This window comes from Copadichromis virginalis, linkage group LG22 (genome assembly GCF_057382275.1).
Source record: "Copadichromis virginalis isolate Kocher_CV1m ecotype Utaka linkage group LG22, C_Virginalis_male_GT1.1, whole genome shotgun sequence".
Classification (NCBI taxonomy): domain Eukaryota; kingdom Metazoa; phylum Chordata; class Actinopteri; order Cichliformes; family Cichlidae; genus Copadichromis; species Copadichromis virginalis.
Window position 1 is genome coordinate 10938450 of NC_140638.1, and position 25009 is coordinate 10963458.

The 25009-nt window shown below is 40.3% G+C and overlaps 1 protein-coding gene and 1 long non-coding RNA gene across 4 annotated transcripts in view; one reads left to right on the top strand and one right to left on the bottom strand.

Annotated features, from left to right (window-relative positions):
- ext1c (exostoses (multiple) 1c) overlaps positions 1 to 25009 on the bottom strand; it is a 104409-nt gene that overhangs the window by 31802 nt on the left and 47598 nt on the right. The window lies entirely within an intron of this gene.
- LOC146682766 (uncharacterized) lies at positions 10055 to 23966 on the top strand. The gene is made up of 3 exons (XR_014917491.1): positions 10055 to 10096; positions 22777 to 23339; positions 23561 to 23966. It is a non-coding gene; the product is annotated as an uncharacterized LOC146682766 (long non-coding RNA).

Sequence of the window (25009 nt, forward strand, 5' to 3'; positions counted from 1 at the left end):
ATGCAGAGGTTTGGTGTGACAGAGGAGGAAGCTAGAGGTAGCGTGAGATGCAGGCGGATGATATGCTGTGGTCAGCATCTGAAAGAAAAAGGTTTTTGGTCTCGTAGTTTAACTATTTTCAGATCACTATTCTTCTTCTCACTAACTTTGTTTCATGTTCAGGGGTATTTCCAGTTGGTTGGAGGACTTGCAAATCTTAAACTGCACTGCTATTACATATAGAACATTAAAAAATGGAAAACAGTATACAAAGATTTAGCATGAATGAAAACATCACTTGTTATTTTATTCCTCCATGATTTGCAAAACACCAAAGTGAAACATGCGCTATAATTGCACGATATTAACTCAGACAGACTTTTTTTCTGATGAGAGGGGGATTGTTATGCATTGTTGAGTGGGACTACTTAAGATCGTTGAGGAAAATTCTCTGCTGAGACTCCCTAGTGTGAACATAATCTGCTTCTGTGATATTTCATCCTCTATTAATAGTCACACGGTTTAGGGGTTTTTGCATATTTCATTCAGATGTGTTCTGCACCCAATGCCATCGCAAAACTGTGAGTCATGATCAAGCACAGCTTAACACTGATCTGTCCATGTAGACTGTTATTATTAAGCAATCTGTTAGACTCGAGCACAAGCATGACGTCTGGACACATAAAAGGAAAATAACAAAATCTGCAGGTGTTCCTGGATGGTGAAAATTGAAATGACATTCCTCAGATAAAATGGGAAAAATATATATTTTTAAGGAAATAAAGCTAACATCTAAAAATGTTCTGCTTGACGGTTTTCACCTATGGAACATATTTGGTAGACACACACAGGGCTTATATTTTCGAGAGGGTTTAAAGGATATGGGAGCTTGCTGTGACCCTTTCACCGGTGAAGGATATTGAATGGACAAAAGACGGTCTGAAGTGGGCTTGCTACAGACGTGTGCAGACAAGTGGAGCGGAGAAGAGAGAGGACCAACTACACTGAAACAGACAGTGTGGGATAGGCAGAGAACAGATGTGTTCCCTTTGTAGGGGCCATAAACGTGAGCCATTCAACTTTGAAGATGGCTGAAGGGCACCGAGCGCTGTAAATAAAAGTGTGAAGACAGAGGATACGATAAAAAATGGCTGCATTGCAACAGGAGGACAGAAAATGCAAAAGACAAAACGCGCTGTGATGCAGGAAGAGGGTAGAAGTGCAAGAATTAAAGCGAGCAGGGTGGAAAGAAGGAGAAGGAGCAGTGGGCAGACTAACTGGTCTCTTTTCAACAGCAAATGTGCGCTCGGTGAAATCCATCACTGAAGGTACGGATGGCAGCTCATCTACTCTGCAGCCTTTGTTTTATGGCGTTGACACCAACACCGCTGCTGTGTTTTCATCAGTCAGGGCCCTGACACCAGCCCAAGGAGTCGCACATAAACAAGCATACGCGTGGGCAAGGATTTCAGCGCATCTGCATATTTATGTACGTCTGTGTTTGTGTGCGAGCTCACACTTGTTAGTCCCTACCTGGTTGTAATGAGTGATGCAGTGTTTCCCGAGATCTAAAGATTAGTGAGCTAGACGCTACAGCAGATGAACAAAAGAAAGAAAGAAAGAAAGAAGCCGCAGCACCGTCGGCCCCTGATTAAATCCTTAAAATACTCAAGTAATCTATATAAGAACCTCAGTGTGAGGCCGCCATGGATTTTTTCATTTCTAGTGTGGGGGATTATAGTTTTTCTTTGTGGCACAGGCCTTGCAGCTCCGAGGAGTTTGCATTTCAAGCACTAATTCTTCATTCTCTAAGGACAGCAGCAATATTTCCTAAAGAAACTCCCTGGGGTGTTTATTTAGGCCACAGATACAATAGGTAGTAGCATGTTCAGAACTTACAGAATTGCAGAGGTACACCTTTAAAGAAAATGCCTTTCATTTTCTCCTGTAGCTGTGTGTAACAAAACGGGTAATTACTCCTGGTGCATGAAAATAACTTTTCATGTATTTTTTTTTAATACAGAGAGCAGATTAATTACTTGCATTTCAGAAACACAAGTCTTTAATTAAGCAGAAACGATGCATTCTATTTCATTCTATTCTATTTTTAAATCCAATGGTCTTCATTCAGTATATTATACCACGCACTTGTGTATGAGCTAACATGTGTCATATGTCATTAGGGCTGCCACAACGATTATTTTGATAGTCGACTAGTCACCGATTATTTTTGCGATTAGTCGACTAATCAGATCATGCATCCATTGGACGTAAAACGTACAGCTTATTGCACCAGCATGCGTCTGTGTAAAAACTTTAACTTTAATCTCAGCCAAACCGATTTACTCAGGAACAAATAAAATACAGAAAAAACCAAACAATAACATTTTTAAGTTATCTAAATGACTTATATATCATGTTTAACCTGAGTAGCGAAACACGGCGGTGGGTTTGAAGACGTTTTGCCAGGAGTCCGGTGTTCTCACCGGCTCTAGTGAGCCTTGAAGCCCGGCAAGCTATCGAGCTGGTGGGTAACAGACGTCCTCCGAAAACGTCGGAGCGCTTTTGAAAATAAGTGGGGTCTTGATAAATTCAGCAGATATTTGAGGTTTACACAGCTACATTCTCGCCTGAAAATATGATAAATGTTTATTTTGTGACCTAGAAAGAATAATAAGAGTAATATTAAAACTAACTAGCTACCACCATTGTTGGAAATTGAGCTGGGCCGCGCTATGAATTCTGGGACACAGCTTCTTCTTCGGGGTTTAACGGCAGCTGGCATCCTTGTACATGCAGTGCTGCCATCTTCTGTTTCAGTCCGTTATTACACTCCTAAATCCTACTACTTATTCCTGCGTCTTTAAGGGATCATGCTTCAAACGACGCGTCGACTATTAAATTAATCGTCGACGATTTTGATAGTCGACGTAATCGTGACTAGTCGACTAATCGTGGCAGCCCTATATGTCATATAGTCAAAGTAATAAGAATGTTGATTCCAACAGTTATATTGTAAGGTAAAGTCCTTACAACAACACAGAGAAAACCCAATCAGACGACCCCTTTTAAGCAAAACTTGGTGACAGTGGGAAGGAAAAACTCCCTCTTACTCCCTTTTACTTTTGTTATTCAACCCCAAACTGTTGTAATGATGCAGGGGACAGCATCCATCCCAGAGTCCTTGCTTTTCTTGATGATGATTGTGGTTCTGCAGAATGGATCTGGTGCCAGACTGTCTCTGTAATGGTACGTGTTTGTGCGCTCGTTATGTTCAAGAATTGTGAAGGTTCATGACATCATAAGATTTGCTTTATTATCACAGAGCTAACCTACTGAGAGCTAAGTGTAGATTGAAATGTCATCATTAAAATTAGTTTTGATTATGTTGAATGGTGACCTTTATCTGAAATAAATAGAGCATCCCTGTTGTGTTTGAGCTGCGCTCTGAGAAGAAACTAAACAAAAAATTCCAATGTATGTATATATATATATATATATATATATATATATATATATAAACACCCAGCACGCCCATGCGGGCGGTTTATCATTCAAGCTCGGGTCCTCTACCAGAGGCCTGGGAGCTTGAGGGTCCTGCGCAGTATCTTAGCTGTTCCCAGGACTGCGCTCTTCTGGACAGAGATCTCCGATGTTGTTCCTGGGATCTGCTGGAGCCACTCGCCTAGCTTGGGAGTCACCGCACCTAGTGCTCCGATTACCACGGGGACCACTGTTACCTTCACCCTCCACATCCTCTCGAGCTCTTCTCTGAGCCCTTGGTATTTCTCCAGCTTCTCGTGTTCCTTCTTCCTGATATTGCTGTCATTCGGAACCGCTACATCGATCACTACGGCCATCTTCTTCTGTTTGTCTACCACCACTATGTCCGGTTGGTTAGCCACCACCATTTTGTCCGTCTGTATCTGGAAATCCCACAGGATCTTAGCTCGGTCATTCTCCACCACCCTTGGGGGCATCTCCCATTTTGACCTCGGGACTTCCAGGTTATACTCGGCACAGATGTTCCTGTACACTATGCCGGCCACTTGGTTATGGCGTTCCATGTATGCCTTGCCTGCTAGCATCTTGCACCCTGCTGTTATGTGCTGGATTGTCTCTGGGGCATCTTTACACAGCCTGCACCTGGGGTCTTGCCTGGTGTGATAGACCCCAGCCTCTATGGATCTTGTACTCAGAGCTTGTTCTTGTGCTGCCATGATTAGTGCCTCTGTGCTGTCTTTCAGTCCAGCTTTGTCCAGCCACTGGTAGGATTTCTGGATATCAGCCACCTCCTCTATCTGCCGGTGGTACATACCGTGCAGGGGCCTGTCCTTCCATGATGGTTCCTCGTCTCCCTCCTCTTTCTTGGGTTTCTGCTGCCTGAGGTATTCACTGAGCACTCGGTCAGTTGGGGCCATCTTCCCAATGTATTCTTGGATGTTCTTGGATTCTTGGATTCATTCATCCAAGAATATATATATATATATATATATATATATATATATATATATATATATATATATATATATATATATATATATATATATATATATATATATATATATATACACACACATAACATATATATAACTCTTATATGCCCTGTTGTTTTTATCCCCATTGTACAGATCATTTCAATGTACTCCTTGGGTCTTTCTGGCTCTGACCATATTCTCCATTCCTGATATTTTTCCAACATAGAGCATAGCACAAATGGAAAAAGGCTAAAACATTTGTGCATGCAGTGTCACGAGTCCTTCCACTAATGCATGCTGACTGATTGCATGTGTTTTCCAAACAAGACACCAGGCATGAGGTGATTACATGTGGTGCAGTGGTTAAAGGAAGACAACAGCTTGGTGTTCTGAAGGCTTTTCAGTTACTCAGATTACTACATTGAACCTGCCTATTTGTGTGTGTGAGTCGCTCGTAGAGTACAGAAGCCATCTGGCAAAGATTAGGGAAGCGATACGAAAAAAAAGAAGAAACTATTTATTGTTGCGCTACTTTTTTCTGCCTTTCTTATCCTGATTTATGTTTCATTACTTCTGATTTGTCCTGTGATTCCCATTCAGGGCACTTCAGTGATTGCCATGAATCACTGATGTACAGCGATCCTGCAAATCTGAAAAGTTATGGCTTATCTTATTGTGTCTTTGTTTATAAAATTTAGGCCTCATTGGACCAGTAAATCTAACACTTCTCTATGTGATTGTTTCTCTGTGTGGAGTATATGAGATCCTGTATAACATTATAAGATCAGTATATAAGCTCCTGTAACACAGACTGCTCAATAAAAGGACAAAACACAAGGGCTTATATCAATAGAAACAGTCATATTTTAAATATGTTGGTTTGCGTGCGCGCGTGTGTTTGGCTGTGTGTGTGCTGCAGAGCAACAGTGATGTGTGTGTGAATGTGTCTGCCAGCATTCGTCCCTACTTGATCAGTTTTACTGCTTCCAGGCAGAAACACCATCAACCACAGACTCTTACGAGGTCGCCCGCTTCTCTGCATCGCAACAAAACAAACAAGCACACATAAACACACTCACACACATACAGCTCGACCAGGCACACAATACACACGCACACACACATTACAAAATAAACTGCAAAGCATGTGACCCCAATTGATCTAGACACACAGTGACCTCAGGATTTACAATGACCCAAACACATCACAACCTACTCCCCCCCCCCCCCCCACACACACACTTTTGTGGGAGACGTATGGAATGTCTGGAATTTGCTTAGCAGTAGATAATTTAGTGGAATTCCTATCACATCTTTCTGTGTGTGTGAGTTTGTGTGAGTCAGGCGCATTGTTATTGTTGTTGGGTATGTGGCTGTATTTGTTTATTTCGATCCATATTAAATGCACAATAGGTCAGTATGGATAGTTGCCTTTACTTTAGGATTTACACAACTATTTGGATGCTATTAGAAACAATTATGAATATGTATACTACTGTGTTTGGTTAAAGGCTAATGGACATGCAGTTCTTAAAGCTGGACACAAAATACAATTACCCCAACTTAGCATTAAGCAGCCAGGCTAGCCATTTCCTCTATTTTCTCCTCTTTATGCTAACAAACCCGATCATCTCTTGGCTTCTATATTACACTGAATGGACAAAGTTGAGAGCGTTATTGATCTTCTCATCTAATGCTTGAAAACCTATAAGTGAATTTCCCAGAATCAAATGATTCCTTCAATGCCAAGTTTCCTCCACTGATATAATGTTCTCTCCCCTTTATAGCCTGTTTCTATGGTCAAAAAAGCAGAGCATGAACCAGACTTCAGATAACAGGCATGACGATAGACTTTAAAAGCTATTGGCTTCCTGAGTCACTAAGCTTAGAGCTCCTGCCCGACACGGGTCGCAAGATAAATCTGTAGGATCATAGAAAAAGAGAAGAAAAAAGCTTTTTCAATACAAATTCATATTTAATCGTATAATAATCGTCTAATCTTTACTTTGTTCTAAATAATAAAAGTTGTTAAATTCTGCCCAGCATTCATACAGTTCCCCATCTGTCTAAAAATATAGCACATTTATTTGATTGTATATTTTCTTTCTAGTCTCATTACTTTGAAGGCAGTGTCACCCTTGTCTCTAGGGTTCAGCTATTGCTTCCTGTGTTACTACACTGCCTTTTTATAGAGAACAATTTCTCCACTAAAAATAGCTACGATGAACTACGTTAACAGGAGCAATGTGAGTAATGCAAGTTTTCTCAACCGCCTGCATCACTGGTACAACAAGGAATGACAAAGGTTACAGCTTGCAGCAGCCCCGCGGTGGCCTTTGAAGTTCACTATAAGGTTGTTGTCTCTTCAAGGACGGCGAAAGGTCAGCTCCCCCAGACAGCGGGCTGGTGATAATGCAACCATAGGTTTTCTTTTCTAACAAAAGACTTTTGAGAATAGCAACAACATTGGTTCCTGTTCCATTTACTACACTCAGAAGTGATTTGTATCCTTCACAAATTAGTACAGTTAGTTTACCTTTTCATAAAACTTTAAGCTGATAAATCTGAATTGTTCCATTTCGACATGAGATTTGATATAAGACATGGCATAGGCTAACTGGTCATTCTAAATTAGCTGTGAACTATTTTCTCTGAGATATACTGAGATATACTAGATCTCACCAGTTACCAGCTGATTATCAGATTAATTGCTTGCATTTCAGAAACACAAGTCTTTAATCAAGCAGAAATGATGCATTCTATTTCAGCTTTTAAATCCAATAGTCTTCATTCAATATATTATACCACAAACTTGTGTATGAGCTAACATGTGTCATATGTCATATGGCCAAAGTAATAAGAATGTTGATTCCTATTACTTTGGGACAGACAAACCTAGTTCTATCATTATAAAAATGTATCTACATTCATTTATCTTACTTTTCTTCTTCATATATGTCTTTGATTTTTGTAGGCTAGCCCCCAACTAGACTCAAACCTGTTCAATAACAGATTGTTATTGTGTGGCCCAGCCTCAGAAGGAGCAGACTGCAAAACATTCTGGTTGTTACAGGGAACATTTTTTGCACCATTTTCCACTCTCAAGCTAACCTTGAAGTTTTATCTCTTCGGCATTTTAAGCCTGGGCTGATAGTGATATTTATGTGTAAACAGGACACTGCTTCTGGATCAAAGTAATTTCTTACATGTTTTTTTTTCTTTTTAACTAAAACTCCTTCCTGCCAATGAGGTTTGACATGATAAATGATAGAAAAGCAACGAAGCTATAAAACAGATGGTATTTTTCAGTGGAATTCTAACACAAACGGTGGATTTTACTTTTTTTTTCTTTTCTTGTGATAGCACTGTAATTTGGGCTGCTAAACAGCATGTCATCTTTATCATTTACACTCAAAGCCTCTTTTGATACATAACACCAGCGCTCTTCAGCTGCAAGCTCAGCAAGGGTCAGCCAGTCTTAGATAAATATTGTGGCACTTAGAATTAACTATATACTCTACTGTCAATGTGAAGTCTGAGTTGATACCTAAATTAAACGGACATTACAAATGCAATGACTACTAAAATTCATGGTTTGTTTCTTTCGCTGATTTTATACAACAATTATAATTGTGATTCAAACACAATCTCTCTTGTGTTCTATGGAGGAGCACACCCAAAAATCCTTTAATTATCGATGCCCTTTTCATGCTGTCATTTAATTTGTGGTATAAAATACGAAGGATCACGCTGATAACTTTTATACAAACAGCAGCTCGAATGCAGAGCTTGCAGTAGTAGTGATGGGTCGTTCGCGAACGAAATGGCTCTTAGAGCCAGCTCTTTGACATGAACGACGCGAGCCGGCTCCTTATCGCGAGCCGTCACGTGGGGTTTTTTTTTTTTTTTCCTTTCTCTCAGCCTCTCTGTCGCACTTTTTTTCTGCTTCACTCTGCACGCGAGCCTTGTGCTTTACGCTGGGCAGAGGGGGGAGGGGCGGTAGTTACACTCAGTAGTGATGTGCGATACCACTGATTTCCTTTCCGATCCGATACCAAGTAATATTCAGGGTGGTATCGACGATACTGATCCGATACCGATACTTTGTACAAAACGGATTTTATTTATTGTATCTCAAATTATAGCGTCATAATGATTACAGGACATCAGAATACCTTCTTCTTATCACTTAATAATGCAGAGTTCATCATATAGAAATAAAAAAACTAAAGTTGTGTGCTATTTGAACACCTTGCCTGCCTGGAGGACTAAAGGACTCCGTGAGAGACTCTCACCCTAGCAGCACCTGTCCCTCTCCTCCTCTTCAGTTCGCCTCAACATACGCTCGTCATATTTTGTGATATGATTTACTCTGAGGTGTTTGACAAGGTTAGTGATGTTGCCACAACCATACATGCCAACCCTCCCGATTTTTCCGGGAGAATCCCACCTTTCTCCAGATTTTCCACCCGGACAACAAAGTTGAAAAACCATATCGCAGAATTCATAGCGCGGCCCAGCCAATTCCAGTTTCCAACAATGACGGCAGCGACTTAGTTTTAATATTACTCTTATTTCTCTTTCTGGGTCGCAAAAAAACTTTTAACATATTTTCAGGTGAGAATGTAGCTGTGTAAACTTCAAATATCTGAGCCGACCGACACATCGTCTTCAAACCCCCGCGGTCTTTCACCACTCGGGTTAAACATGATGTACAAGTCACTTTGATAACTTAAAAATGTTCTTGTTTGGCTTTTTCAGTGTTTTATTTGTTCGTGAGTAAATCGGTTTGGCTGAGATTAAAGTTATTAGATTAGATTAAATTAAATTAAACTTTATTATTCCCTCGGGAGGGTTCCTCCGGGGTTTTCACACAGCTGAATAAACATCAAACAGAAAACTGATTAAACAGAAGAGTTTACGTCAGTGTCCGGTTATATTTTAGACAGCAAGGAGCAGACGGCAGAGTTTCACTCCACCGAGGGAGCTCGTGACGTACTACCCGGCTTTCTTTAGACCGCGAAGGCCGGTCCTCAGGTGGAAGCAGCCTCTGAATTTGGACACCCCCGCTGTTTCCGGGCCGGCCAATAATAACGGTGACATTTAACGTATTTTATCCGATAAATAAACCCTGTAAAATATATTTATCCGCCCAAACAGCCCTTTTGAATGTCTCCCTAATTCTGAGGTCTCAAGGTTGGCAAGTATGGCCACAACACCTCACTTTTTTTGCCACATTTATTGCAAACCACGGCTCAGCTGTTTGTGGAGGTAAAATACATCCGCACAATTACGCTCAGCCATTGTTGTGAGTGCGCACGCCAAGGGGCTGCGAGACATTTATACAGCCGTATTTCGCACATGACTATGAAAGGCGGAAGAGGAAGTAGTTCCTTTGAATGTAGACAATCCGAATGTTATAGTTTCTTTCCACTGTGTTCCTGTTAATGATAAACTACAAATTTACTCTAAATTACTAAAATATCGATATTTTAATGTGAGAATCGATTCTAGAACATAAATGATTGGTATCGGAGGAATCGATATTTCAGGATCGATCCGCACATCACTAACACTCAGTAGCACAGGAACAGAGCCAGAGAGAGAGAAAGAGAGGCAGGGACAACAACATTAGAAAGGTATAGTAATCATCCACAACTATTTTCGGTTGCAGATGATAAAGGATTGAGAAAGTTTATTCATGCAGGTCCATATGACAGAGAATATGCATGTTCTTTTAGTTTTCATATTATAATTTATATTTAATTGTGTTGTGGTTTGCAGTGTTTTGTGTTCTTTTCACTTTAAATTTGTGAAAGGAAAAAGCTGAAAATTTAAATAGTTAAAACTTGAAATGTGAATAGTTGATTTTTGTATTATATGATTTATTTATTACATTTTATGTGGAGTGAATAAATAAAAGTATATTTACGGTGGCCCCTAGAGACAAAGCACATACAAACTTCAAATCACGTACGAACTCTGAAGCATGTACAAACTCCAAAACACGTAAAAACACGTACAAACTCCAAAACACGTAAAAACACGTACAAACTCCGAAGCACGTACAAACTCAGAAGCATATAAAAACTCAAAACACGTACAAAAGACAACAGAAGTGCTCCAGGATGCTGGGCGCAGTGTTGAGCCTTTGTTATCTTGTGGCTACACAAGCCAGCAAGTACCAACGACCGGATTTGGTGTGTGGTAATAACAGGTAAATGAACTTTTTTTTAAAATTATTTGAATATATATATGAGTGCCTGTGTATAAATACACAAACAATACACACATGCTTTAAATTGTGTAATTTAAGTGATCTAGTAGCTCGGCTTTGGAAGTTCAGTTCATGCTAGAAATGTGTTTTGGAGTTTGTACGTGTTTTGTCTCTAGGGGCCACCGCATATATTTATATATAAACATATATAAATAAAACCACTTGTTTTTATGTTAGTAATTCCTTTTGTGCATAATTTTATATTATTGTTAATAATAAATTAATTAAAGCAACAAAACAACCTGAAGAGCCGGATCTCTAAAAAGAGCCGGAAATCCCATCACTATGCAGTAGTGGAACTGAAACTTAACCTGGAGGTCTAAATATCCCTTTCACCCCTGGCGAACACACGCATTGATGGAAACCAGGCCAGTGGTTTTGAAAGCGCAACGGTTTAACAAGCACTGACACTACAGGGGTCCGACTCAGTCTCGCTCACAAACGCGCACATTCATGCACACGGTCTCTGGCTTCCTTATTGGCCGTCCCATCCTCAGCTTGTGCAGCTCTCGGAGCAGTGAGATGGGAGACAGTGGGTGCTGTGTGGGGGGACTGGCCTCGCTCCAGAAACTCTCCAGAACATTCCATTGAGAGACCGCCGGCTGGCAGGCTGGATGGTTGCTGGTAAACAAGCTAAACAACAAGCAACAACGCAGGCTCTACATAATTCCTACGGAGATAAAAAAAAAAATCCATTGTGAAAAGGGGATTAACCCATGTCATACTGTTCCTGTGATCTCTGACAATTCTGCCTCAATTTGCAAATAAAAGAAAAGGTCTGCTTTCAAAGGCTTGATTATGCTATCAGTGGAGAGCTGCTCTGCTGATTCTATTACGGTATTTGGGATAATTTTACAGGGATAAGTGCTCATTTTACGGTTCTGAACCATCGGTTTTGTAATGAATGTTATGCTTGTTTTAATGTTATAACTCGCCTATCTCAGGGTGGATATTCACTTCAGTGGCACGGTACTTGAAAATGCAGCACTTGTCCTTCAGCTGTATTCCTGTCATAAAAAGCTGTAAAGCGCTGCTACCAACAAAATAAATTAGCAAACGCAAACACCAGCTGTTGACCAGACAGCATATGATTTGTTTCCAGTTGGCTTCTTTTTTAATGGTAAGTTTTTGTAAGCAGTTATTGCAGATCTGTTTGATAGCTTGATGATGTAGCAGCAGGGGTTAAATGAGGATTTGCAATACATTGAGCTCTGACTGCAGGGTTCACACTAGTTTGCAGCCGAGACGGTAGTGGCAGTTTTTGTAACTAATGCAGGCAGCATTAAGAAACCTAATGAGCACAACAGCATAAACAACAAATTCATTTACTTTGAAAAAAAGAACTTACCTTGAGTCATTAAAGGTCTGTGTGGTCAGCAGATTCTCTCATATAACAAAACCGGCTGACCCTAACAGGGAAAGGCTCTCGCATTCATTTCTAGTTAGCCAAGCTCCACATGATTGACAGCAGCTAACTTATTGAATCTTCCCACTAATTGCTGCTGTTTCACACACATCAGACATGGCATTTTGTGCTGTAGTAGCACAGAGTGGGCGGAGAGAGCCAACAGTCATTTCAATTTAGAAAACTATGGGGCTGAGTCACAGTTTAGGAGAGTATAAATCACTTTCAACAACAGAAAACTGTAGCTGCTATATATGTGGAACACATCATAGAAATATACAGCTGAACATTATTGCTAAGAATCATGTGTTGATATAACATGAAAGAAAATGAAAATTGAATAAGTTGAAAACAAATATGAAGCTATAGCCTTGCAGAAAATGCTAATTTGGCTCTGAGCAAAGATAAAAGTAACCTCTCTGAGCTTTTAACAAAATCAAATGCCTGCCTGCGCCAATCACAGCTGTTCCCTGCAGCTTTAACTTTCCTGGATGTAATCCGGATGACCAACACCACGTTAAAAGATAAACAACAAAATTCAAAAGTGAAGAGCCTCAAAGCAGATCATCATCCGTTACTTCAAATCCAGTGTAAGTGATGTTAACCAACAACAAATTATATGCAAAGAGTCTTGTAAACTTGCACTTGTACTGCAAAGCAACCCAACTAACTTATTCAACTGCCTGAAAACACAACACGAACTGCTCTACAATGAATGCATCAAGGCCAAGAAAGACAGCGCACTGGCTCTTAGAGTGAATCATTCAACATCAAACATCCATAAAAGCAAGCCCGTGCAGCCTGTGCAGTTCACAAACTCTCATTGAAATCCCTAAGCAATCGCATTTGGCCAAAGATATATGCCCACTAAACATGGTGAGCAATGAAAGCTTCAGGAAAACTTGAATGGACAAAAGATATGTTATTCCCTCGCGCAATTATTTTCCAAAGTGGCAAAACCTGCACTGTACGCAAAACGCTGGGGAACAAGAGAAGGATCTCACTGATGTCAAGTACTTGCTACAAGTTGAACTCACATCCATCAATCAGGTACAATGAATGGAACGAAAGACTATATTTTACTTTTAGGGAAGTAGTAGGAGGTGCACGTAGGTCAGGTCAATAAACACCATATCTGTCAGCAATAGAAGGTTTAAGTAGCAGGAAAGCAGCACAGTGTACAGGTGAAAGCAGGGCCCTGAGTTTTTAATTTCCTGTCAGGTTTTTTCCAAAGAAATGCGCTGAATAAATAAAGAAGAGCAGTTTTATTTCGCTCCAAATATTTGTACATAGCAACAGTGTAACACAACATGGATGTGAAAGCGATGTTATGTTTACAAGACTGCAATAAACACATTTTCTTACTGAAAATCATTGAATAAGTGCGATAATGAATCTTAATATGGATCAAAATAATCATGATAGTCATTTTTAGCCGTAGCTGATGGTCACACACAATTGACATTATTTGGTAATATCCATTCACACCACATATTCATAGAAATCTGATAGCGATTTAAGCTTTTACGCTACACCAACAATCCATCACTGAAGTTGCTTAGCGAACACTTAGTTTGGATTATTTGGTTGTAATATAGATTATGACTAAATGATGGCACTTACATTTGGTTGTTTACAGGGTTGTTGTTTTTTACTGATTTCTATATGTTGCATTAATTGTTTGCACTCCGTTTTCTTGAGTTACCTGCCTGCTGGTTCAACACACCTGAGGTTAGAGCTGGTTTATAGGCAGAGGTCAGCTAGATGGACTGAAGCATATGCTTTGACCACATGGGTGAGAACAGGTTTTCTTAATTGAAGATATTGACCCTGTGGTTTCCCTCTTTGCAAATGGTTTACTCTGCTAGAATATAGAGTATGTTGAGCTAAAAGGCTCTTGGTTATTAAGCAATTTTTAGTAGAGGTCTGTCTATTTGATCTCGTTCATGGGCCCACTTATTTTAAAAATTGAAAATGCATTTCCTTTGACTGCTTGGTCCCTTATACCATAATTGTGCACGTGTACTTTATACACCTGGATAACTGGACGTTTATTTAGAATAAAAATTGAAAGATGACATTTTTTAATTAGTGAGCTTCCCAGGTGTCAGCGGGTTGTTTTAGACTGAGTCAGAGCAGCTTCTTCCATCTGTTTCTGGTAACTGTTCTGTTCACCACGTTACACATTTAACTCTTAGAAGGAAAGTATAAAAGCATCCAAATTCTGAAGTATTTTTCAGTGTTAAAAATGACTCTTACATTCTCATTTACCTTTAAAAATAAGAAATACTGTTGCAATTCAAAAAAATACAAATAAAATAAAAAATTCTATATAATCAAAATAATGTGACTTGTAATATCTTTGTAAATATCTTAGTGAGTGACTATATCAGAGCAGTTGTTATTTCTTGGTTGGGTGTTTTTTTTCGAGAAACAGTGACACGAGTTGCACATTGATTGTAGCACTGCTAGACAGCCACCACAGCAAAAGACATCTCAAGCAGAAAACACAGATAGATTAAGCATCAACTAGAAGTTAGAGGTGATTGAATCGCGCTTTTATCGATTTCCCAACCCCTGCGGAAAAGCTGTGTGATGCATGCAAATAACCAAATGAGTCTTTGGATGTGAGTGTTTGACCAACTGTACGATCTAAAATACTCCGTGGATATGTTATGATTACGCATTTATATCTGTTTGCATCTTTAGATCTGTACTTTATTTGCGACTTTAAAAGCACAAGCACATTGTCTATGTGTGGTTTCCATGTATGTTATTCTGGGTTCATGTGTATGCAAGTGATTCTGTCTACTTCTGTGTGTCTCTAGATAAATGCATTGGTATTCTAGTGTCTATCTGTTATGTGATTCTGTGCCCGTCTGTGTGTACTTCAGTTGTTTTCTTGTGTGTGTATGCCCATGAGATGTCTTTGTATTCCCCAAAGTGGGTGTTGTGCTGCAGGTTTAGGTTCTTTAAGAATTCATAATGGACCTGTGATTAATGAGTAAAAACACAAGTAACAACAGGAGGTTCTACGGAATGATTGAACCCCACTGAGTCTGCTATTGTTAATATGTGCGCGTCTTAGTAAGTAATGCTGAGGATATAATCCGACTCTGCATGATATCTCTATCAAACAGACCTTCTACGCAGACATGCACAACAATTAAGACATCCACTTCTCATTATCGCCATCGCTCCTCAAGCATCTGTCCGTGCCTGATCCTCGACAGTTTAGCTGTGAACCTAAAGTTGTATTCAGTGCAGTGTCGGTATCTGCACCTGTGGACTGAACACAATCAACTATTACCGCAACATGAATTCTGGTTGTGCAATTTTGGCCACCACATCTTTTGATTATGATGGCAGTGAGCAAGTTTATTGTTACGATCTTTAACAGATGTCAGGCGGGACAAAAAGACCCAAGCAGACAGACGATAACATGGGTTGTAAAACTAATTTACAGTTTAGTCAAATGATCTAAGCATTCTGCAAATGTCTAGAATGAGTCTTCATTTTTGGGTTTCTGCTTGTGCTGCATGTTAACAGATAGCAGCTTTGAACTGTCAGAAAATATTCTAAAAATAAAGTGCAATTCAATCTCATCTTGAGCGTTAGACTGGAAGTCACATCTTACTTTACAAAGTGAAACTCGGCAATCACGGCAATCAAGTAACCAAACCATTGATTAATTTGCCTTAAAAAATAACCAGTTAAACGGGCCTGAATCACAGGGTAAAACCTGAAGAAAGCAGCATTATAACATATGTAATCTATTAGTTTGTGAACTCCTCCATCAGGTCAATCAGGTCACACATGTGCATATTAGACCCCTAAAGGTTCTCATTTACATCAGATATCATGATGTCATTGTGCTGGCTAACAAACACATAGACATCACCATCTGCCTCCATCTCACCCCATCATCAGGTTTGTTGTCCAAGATATCCATTGTCCTTCATCTGCTCACATCCAAACCATCTCAGCCTTGTCTCTCTAACTTGTTTCTAAACCACTCATCCACCTTGCAACTTCACTCCTTCTCATTCACACACATGCATTTTGTCTTGGTTTTATTGACTTTCATTCCTCTTCTCTCCAGAGCAGGGGTAGGGAACTCCAGGCCTCGAGAACCGATGTCCTGCAGGTTTTAGATATCACCCTGGGTCAACACACCTGAATCAAATGTTTAGTTCATTACCAGGTCTCTGGAGACAAGACATGTTGAGGAAGTAATTTAGCCATTTAAATCAGTTGTGTTGGATGAAGGACACCTGCAGGACACCAGCTCTTGAGGCCTAAAGTTCCCCACCCCTGTTCCAGAACTCCAGAGCATACTTCTACCTCTTCAGGCTCTTATCCACCTGCTCTGTACTCTCACCGCAGAACACAGTGTTGTCTGCAAACATCATAGTCGATGGAGACCTAACCTGCATTACTATGCATACACAAATGATGCTGCTCCTTTTTTCCATGTCTATAGCGATGACAAGTGTTTACCAGCAGGAGCACATTAAACATAACACGCTAAGAAATGCAGCAACCCAGTAGAAAAGAAACGGAAGCTAAAAAGAAAAACATATCCATTTGATTTAGTGGGTGTTAGCCAGACCTTGAAGTACCACTTTGAACAAGGTGCTTTTAAGACTTCTATAGTCCTTAAAACACATCATCAGGTTCAAGTTTTATGAGCAGTTTAAGCTAGTTAGCAGCAAAAATCTACCAGTGACCATTTGAGCAATTCAGTCAACAAAAATCCCTGATGTCAGGTTCAAATGAGATGACTCAAAGTGCAAGCACAGAAAGCTTGACAGGAATAGTAACAGTAACTAAATGAGGCCTTGCCAGTAGCTGATCGCATGCTGATAGCAGATATAGTACAGGAGTATCCTGTGTAGTAAAGCCAAGAAAAAGTGATTCATAGGTGATTCTTCACCTTCACTTTTAGACATTCCCCAAAAATAACAACCCCACAACTTTCTCACCCACTGAGAGGATCACACACTCATGACAGCCCTCTTGCTCCTTTCCTCCTCAGTTCTCCGCCTCCCACCTTCTGCTCCAATGCCAGGCCGATATTTCATTCTCCTTTTAAATATTTCACTTTCATTTTAAATAATTCGCTCTCATTTTTAGCATCGGCAAAAGCCACAATGTGCAGCCGAGCCCACACGCGTGCGCTACACAAGCACACACAAAATGAGGCGTAAAGTTAATTAGACATGGAGCTGAGAAAGAGCGTCTTCCTGCTGTGACACAATAATCTACACTGCACCTCTAGGGAAGAGAGGGCTTGGAAATATATGTGTGTGTGTGTGTGCTCTTGCATTAATATACCCACAAACACACCCCCACATAAGCTTACATACATCTAAACAAACACATAAATTCATGCAAGAGAAGCAAAATATAAATCAGAATGCACTCTGATAGAGAAACACACATACAGAACTAACACAGCATCTCAGATTCAATTCACTGCTGTGAAACTACCTAAATTACAGCAACACGCAGAGTTCAATCATTATCAGGCATCATAAACTTCTCTCAGATGCTACATAAACAGTTCCCCTTTCTCGCCAGCCTTTAATGTCTTTCTTTCTTTGCATCAAAGTAAAGTCAGACTGCTGTATTTTCTTTCAGTCCCTGCCTGGTAATGGTAAGGCATGGACAAACAGTTCCTCAGAAGAATTACCCTGTGATGCCCTGTTGTTTACCCTGCCACATGCATCCGCAGCTCACCCATGCTTTGAATTCACAAAAGCCTTTTTAGGTCCGCACACCTGCCAAACTCTTTGAGTGCGTGTGTGTCTCTATACTCTCACAGTATGAGTTTGACAGGAAAAAAACGAGTTTGAAATAATGCATGATGCAATATTGCTATATGATGTAATAACATTTTACATCGTTATGTAATAACAACCGCATTCTGTCAAACTCTGATGGAATTTTTAATGAAACAGCCTGAATGCAACATGTAATACACGGCTGCATATTGCTTTTCAATGGTAAAAATGTGCTTGTTATGTAATATTCATTCAAAATTAATAAATAAAATTGTTCTTGGTGTTATAAAAACACAAGTTCATATCATCAGGTTTCATGTAGTGTATGCATAGAACTGATGCAAGATGCTGGGTGTTTCCACTGGATTGGGTTGCCAAGCTTCTTTAACTCATCTGTGATGATGACGATACAGCAGTTGTGTACAGCACCCATCCCTGCAGCAAGGTTGAATTGTTGGACTGCTTTAGTAGAATTGTCAGCGGGTAGCTGCTGAAAATGTCCAGACCATCGCACTTGCCACAGAGAGGCAGGAGGTTACTGTATTCTTATTTTGAGATCTGCTGTGAAATGCACTCAGCTGTTCTGAGCACTTGAGAGGCGAATCCATCCAATCGGACTCACAGGTTCTTGTTTAGTGGACACATCTACGACTTGAACAGGAAAACGCAGAGAACTGAGGGACTATGGATGCAGAGCTTGTTTTATCTGGAGACTGAAGGACGTTTCCACAGTAGCTTCTGCAGAGCCTGCATGACTGTGCAGCTTGGGCTACTTGGTTAGCAACTTCTGGTTTAAGATCTCCAGTTTCTGAGAGCAGCAAACCCATGTGTATCTATGAAGCGCCTTGAGTATCTATGAAGCGCCTTGAGGCGACTTTTGTTGTGATTTGGCGCTATATAAATAAAATTGAATTGAATTGAATTGAATTGAATTGAATTGAATTGAATTGAATGTGCATGTGTCCAAAATGTATATGTGAAGGATGGAAGCCGTCTTCAACTTTGCCTTTGGCTAGTTCACCTTCGAGTCAGCTTCAACTTGGAATATGAGCAGCGCCTCTCTCAGCTGGTCGATTGTCGTGCAGCGCATCGTTAAACACGCTCTACCGCAATTCAAAATGACCCACTAAACCCTTCCACCCACCCATTTACACTTAGAAACATATTATTGGAGACACAATGTTATGGTTACTAAGTTCCCATAACAATCTTTTTAGCAAACCTCTTTGCGATCCGCAAGACGTATCAATTCTGAAAACAGTCCTCACAGTGCCCTGACTCTATTATTCCATCCTGAACTATTTATTTATTCATGATCTACTTCTTAAGACCATTGTTCTGCCAAGACTGAAAAGGCTGGCTCTGGTTGGTTGGCCTAGGTCATTTCATGGGTTTCTGCAGACAAGTCCCAACATTTCACAAGATTCTGGCAAAAAAGTAACATAAATCATTTGAAGGAAAAGCTTAGGATCACTTGCAAACATGAGCTTTTAGACAGAAAGAAAGTAGGAAAAGGACATTTAAAAGCATGTAAATTATTCTAGAAAAATAATATTCACCAATCACAATCAACAGTTTTTGCTGATAGATTTGTGTAACCTTTTAACCCCACTGTCTTCCATTTGACTCCTTCTCTCCCAAATCCGTGCTTCTAAAACTGCATGTTTTCCCTTGTTAATCCTTTTTATCTTTATTCCTGTAATGTTCTTTTGCATTCAAATGGTCAGGGTCACTGAGAACAAAGATTATAATGAAACACTTGTGCTGTCCTTGTGTGAGGAGAATAACTGAAGGAAAATAACAGAACAGAACAAAACAAGGGAGGGGTTCAGGAGGGAGATGTCCAAATGTTTGTTTATGCCTAATTGGGACACAGATGGGCCAGTGGCCATGTCGGATAACATTCAGTATGAAGATGAGGGAGGGGTACGTGAGGGTATGAAACAACAGATGTCATAGCGGTACTGCAGAGATGAGGAACATGAAGGGGTAGGGGTTAAAAAGATACAAGAGGAGGAAGTAAAAGAGTGTGAGAGAATATCAAGACTAAAACTGAGGGAAAAGGGAATGAAAGATGCAGAGTGATGAATTAAAGTAGTAGCAGGACCTCAGGGGAAGTGGATATCCAGTAATTAAACAACAAGACTTGTGTGCAATGTGTGGCCGCACTACAGAAGTCCTCATGCCGCTCCCCACTGAGCAACATTCAAAACAACACATTGCATCAAATTAGAGAAACATATTAGACATAGCATTCCTACTGAACCTGCCTTGTAGGCTCATAAAAAAGCTGAAGTAATGCACAAGCATACATAAAAGGGCATATCCAACAAATATGCTAATATGTTTCATCACATTGCCCAGAGCTAGAGGGGCTGATATGAATGCAAAGATCAAAGTTGGTGATGAAATGGACAAAAAAAGTTTTTTAAAGGAGGCAATCGCACGAAATGAGCCTACTCGCACCCGTCTGTTGCAGATAAACAGCAGGCCAACACTCACAGCTTTGCTGTGTACAGTAAATAAAAAGTGGTGGGAAAGATTCACTTTCAAGGTGACCTCAGAGCTTTCTGACTTGTGATGAGCGTCAGTCTGTGGCATTAACTGAAAGCAGCAGTAGTTTAAACACTGTAGCATCAGTTGTTTTAATCTCCACTCGGGCTAAATTGTAAAGAGGCATTAAAGCAGAAATCTGGGGAGCATAATTTAGTGTCATCAGCAGGCAGCTGGATATGGATGAGCCAGGCAAAAAGTTTCAAATTACTATTAATTTGTACATTTTAATTCACCTTATTTTGCTTAAACCAAATCAATGAAATGAAGGGATTTGGTGAAGCAGAGTGCAACAAAAATATACCAAAAAAGTGTGAAAAAACATCCAAAATATGCCGTGGGGTGAAGTTGTAATTAGTGGGTAATCATTCAGATGATCCCAATTCATTAGCCGTTTAAACGCGAGAAAAACAAGTCGACTACTATCAACAAATTTTAAAAAGACAGAAAACATTTATAACAATCTAATGGACGGAGTTAAACATTAGCCAAACAAATATTTTGTGTATTCCAGGAGCTTATATGGAATTGTCAGTCACATTCCTTTACATATCTCTGTCGTCCAGTTCGGTCTCACACTGCCAACATAGATTACATCCCCTATTAAAAAACAAACAACAAAACTGCACCAATAAGCACAAATGTCATCTGTTTACTTATCATCATGCTCGTCTACAACTTCCCATCACAGAGAGAGAGAGAGCAGCAACCATCTGTAAGGCTTCAAGGTCCCTTTCAGCCACCAACTGCTGTTGTACATAATTAAAAAAGGGAACAACAGGTTTAACCGACTAGCAATTCTGTTGCCGACTAGCAAGGGCAGCAAAATTTACACGTCCAGTCAACTAGATGTGGACGTGTACAAATCCCAAGCAATCGAATTATGGGTGTTGATGCTGTTGGACGATGATGGTAGTGGACAAAAATGTTAAAGTTGAAAATCATACAAAAAGAATGAATGCACATTTATTGTGTTGACATGCTGACAGCAAACAGAGGAGTGCAACTGAATGGACCACCGTTCTTCTCATCTGGCAGCACTTTCAGACAGAGCAGCGCCTTCATTCATCTTTAAGTTAATAAAATATCCAAAAAAAATAGAACAGCTGTGCTTGCTTTCTGTAAGAATGCTGACAGCGATACAGAAAGGAAAGCCGGCAGTTTGATAGGGTGGATGTGAGTCAGGTGGTAGAGTAAGTAGATTGTCCACCAATCAGAAGGTCTCTGACTCTCCATGCCTTGGACAAGATACTTAACCCAGAGTTGCCCCCAATGCATCAGAGAGAGAGAGTGTGTGTGTGTGTGTGTGTGTGTGTGTGTGTGTGTGTGTGTGTGTGTGTGTGTGTGTGTGTTAGAAAGCACTTAGCTATAGATAACAGTGCTGGGTGAATGTGTGTGATGGGATGAATGAGATTTGTAGTAGAAAGCACTTTGAGTGCTCAACTGAGTGGAAAGGTTTATATAAGTACCCCACCGGTTACCAAAGCGAGAAAAAGTTCAGAAACTCGAACTGTGGGACAATGAATATCTATATACCTGCTTATGTATCCTGTGGGAAACAGTAAAGACTGACTTGGCAATGACTGCATTAAAGAGTACAGAGACACAACCACAAACATCAATATTCCTCCTCTCCCTCCTTCATTCAATCAGAGGGAAATTCATTATCTTTTTCCCCAGCTGTCCATCAACCACTCCCACCAGACTCAGGCGACTTGTCTTGCTTTTTTTATTTCATTTTTTTTTAACACATTAGCAAAAAACTTGCAGTGCCTTGTCACTCTCTCAACCCCAGCTTTCAATTTCCTGTGGGTGGCTGACGTCTGCTGGCTGTCAAAGCGGCATGATGCTGGATTTTTGATGTCACTGTTATCTGTTTTAAGCGGGGCGGGCTAGGTTGTGGTTTTTCTACTGGGGACCCTAAAGCTCTTGGGAAGAAGTACAGAGAAGAGCGGGAGATTGAAGTCACTCCAGCTCCCGCCTCAGAAGCTGACAGCTGAGAGATTAGTGGTTAATTAAGTCAGACTAGTTGACTGGCATGCAGGGAACAGCCCTCGAGCCAATCAGTTTCGTTTGGTTGGAGAACAAGAGGAGAACTACCTCAGCCTCTAGGGAGAGCTCAGTAGAAGAAATCAGACTGCAGCCAAAAGCAGCGAGAATACTTCCTGACTCCATGGCTTCTCATCCCTCCCGCACATCTGGAAAGGCTAGATAAGGAGCATGTAATGAAAACAATATGGTGATTGACACCTAGCTTGCTGTGTGCATATTTAAAGCTTTGCAAATTTGCTATTTCAGGTGCAGAAAGATGCGAAGAAGAAAAAAAGTGGATCAGAGGGGAGGAAGATACAGTATGTGACACTTGAGAACGAAAGCAACAAGGAGAGAAAAACACAAGGGAAAAGAAATTTGCATGGTGCATTTTCAAAATGTCACGCCTCAGTAGGAACATAAACACCATTCTCTGACCTCAGCACCGGGGGCGAACACACACACACCACCACCACCACACATAAACACCACAGCAATTGCCTTTGATAGCTCCATCAAAGAGAACTTTCTGATTTTCAAAGACATGGAAATAGCTCTTGAGTTACATCAAACATGAAAATCACATCAAAAGGAAGGGCGAGCTGAATTTTCACCTGGAGTAGGTCATCGTAATCTAATTTATTTCAAATTTGGACTACTTATGTTATCCTCAGTTACCGTCACATTTTGTTTTTAGTTCAAATTCTTATTGAAGTTGGTTTATGTGCTTTCTCACCATGAATAGATGAGAAGACGCATGGAAGACAGGAAATACGAGTCTCCCAAGCAACCAGGAAGCTGAACACAAAGCCCGGAAACTGCAGGCACAAGTATTTCCAGGATATATATATTTGATAGTGAACTTTGGATATTATTTTTGTTTTTCTGACCCAGCAAGATTTTTTTTCTTACTTGATAATCTGATGGAAATAAAGCCAAGACCATTTTCCCCGAGCTCATTTTTGGGTTAGAAGGGCCCCGAAACTGTTGTTTCGCTTTTGTTTTGCAACCTCCAACAGCAGGGCTTTTTGTTTTGTTTTGTTTCTTGCAGCATAAAGTTTCGACAGCTCTTCCTGAGTCTACCCTTTCAGCTTTCATATCCAGTAGCAAACAGCATGCAGACAAATCTAAAGGCCAGCGGTGTCACTGTTCAACAGCCTCTCCACTGAACCATCAACATTTACCTCTTAATGACCAATTGCCCTTTCAACTAATGTGTTGGTTTATTATTATCATACTTGTTTGTGTTGTTGTTGTTTTTATGAAATATGATTTACACTCTTTCAGCAGCAGTGGAAAAATAAATTATGCATGTTCGGGCAATGATTTATTATACTCAAATGCACAAATAATAGCCCCCATGACTTTCATTGAATAATTCTGGCAGAAAACATATCATTTCCATTGCATTTCCTCCTGCATATCTTTTTTAAAAAGCAAATATCAATGCAAGCCAAACAGACTCTACCCAAAGAATGAGGAACATCCTTTATATTTTAGTTTTATATTTGTGTCTTTATAACTGTCTAAAAACCAGCCCAGGTGTAAGTTTCACTTTCAGTACTGTGTCCTTGGTGAAGTTACCACAAACACAATTCTAATGGGTTTAGTTTAATTGTAGCCGCTGTGCTTTGGCGGCTGACCCACCTGGCAGGCGGATGATGAATGAGAGGAGGAATGAGCACTCTTATATCGCAGTGAGGGAACAAGGGACAGGAGACATCTGAGAGGATGAGGCAGCATTGTGGCCTTAGGCGTTTAGTGTGTGTGTGCTTGTGTGCGAGCGATAGAGAGAGAACACATGAATTTAAGAATAAATACAAACTAGAAAACCAATATTTGACTGCAAAATAAAGGCATTTCTCCCCTGGGTATTTGTTATAGCCCCTCTTTTATTTATATAGTATATTATTTAGTGTCTTCCTCTCACCCCTAGGTTTTGTGGAGTTGGCAGTTTTTCAGTTGTGTCAAACTAAGCTGGCAATAACAGGCTTCGCATTCGATTTTTTTGTACATATATATGATTTGCTGCACCAATCACAGCTTTGCAGCAGCTGGGGGACTCTAATCAGGAGGTACCTACGACTTAATGAGCAGCTTCATGATTGAACCCAGACCTCATTTCATATTTATACACTTATATGAATCCTTAGATGAAAGCGCCTGCGGATGAGGAGGGAATAAAGCCGAATTTTGGAGTCATTGTTAAATTTAATTTGTCTGTAGTTTATCATTTCCGAAAGTTAAACCGCTGCAGAAGTTTTCTCTGCAAACTTTTCACAGCCCGTGCGCACACACTGCTGAAAGCACTGCTCATCAACCATCGCTTTTGCCATCTCAGTTCGCTTGGCACTTGTAGTCTGGCGCTGTCATCATTAGCACCACTTGCCACAGAGATGAGTCTGCCTCACTGTTAGCTGGCAGCCGCCCTGCAGCATCAGAAGGCTGAAGGGTTAAACATGTCTGGCCGGGACACTGGTTAGAACTTAGAGAGGCAGAG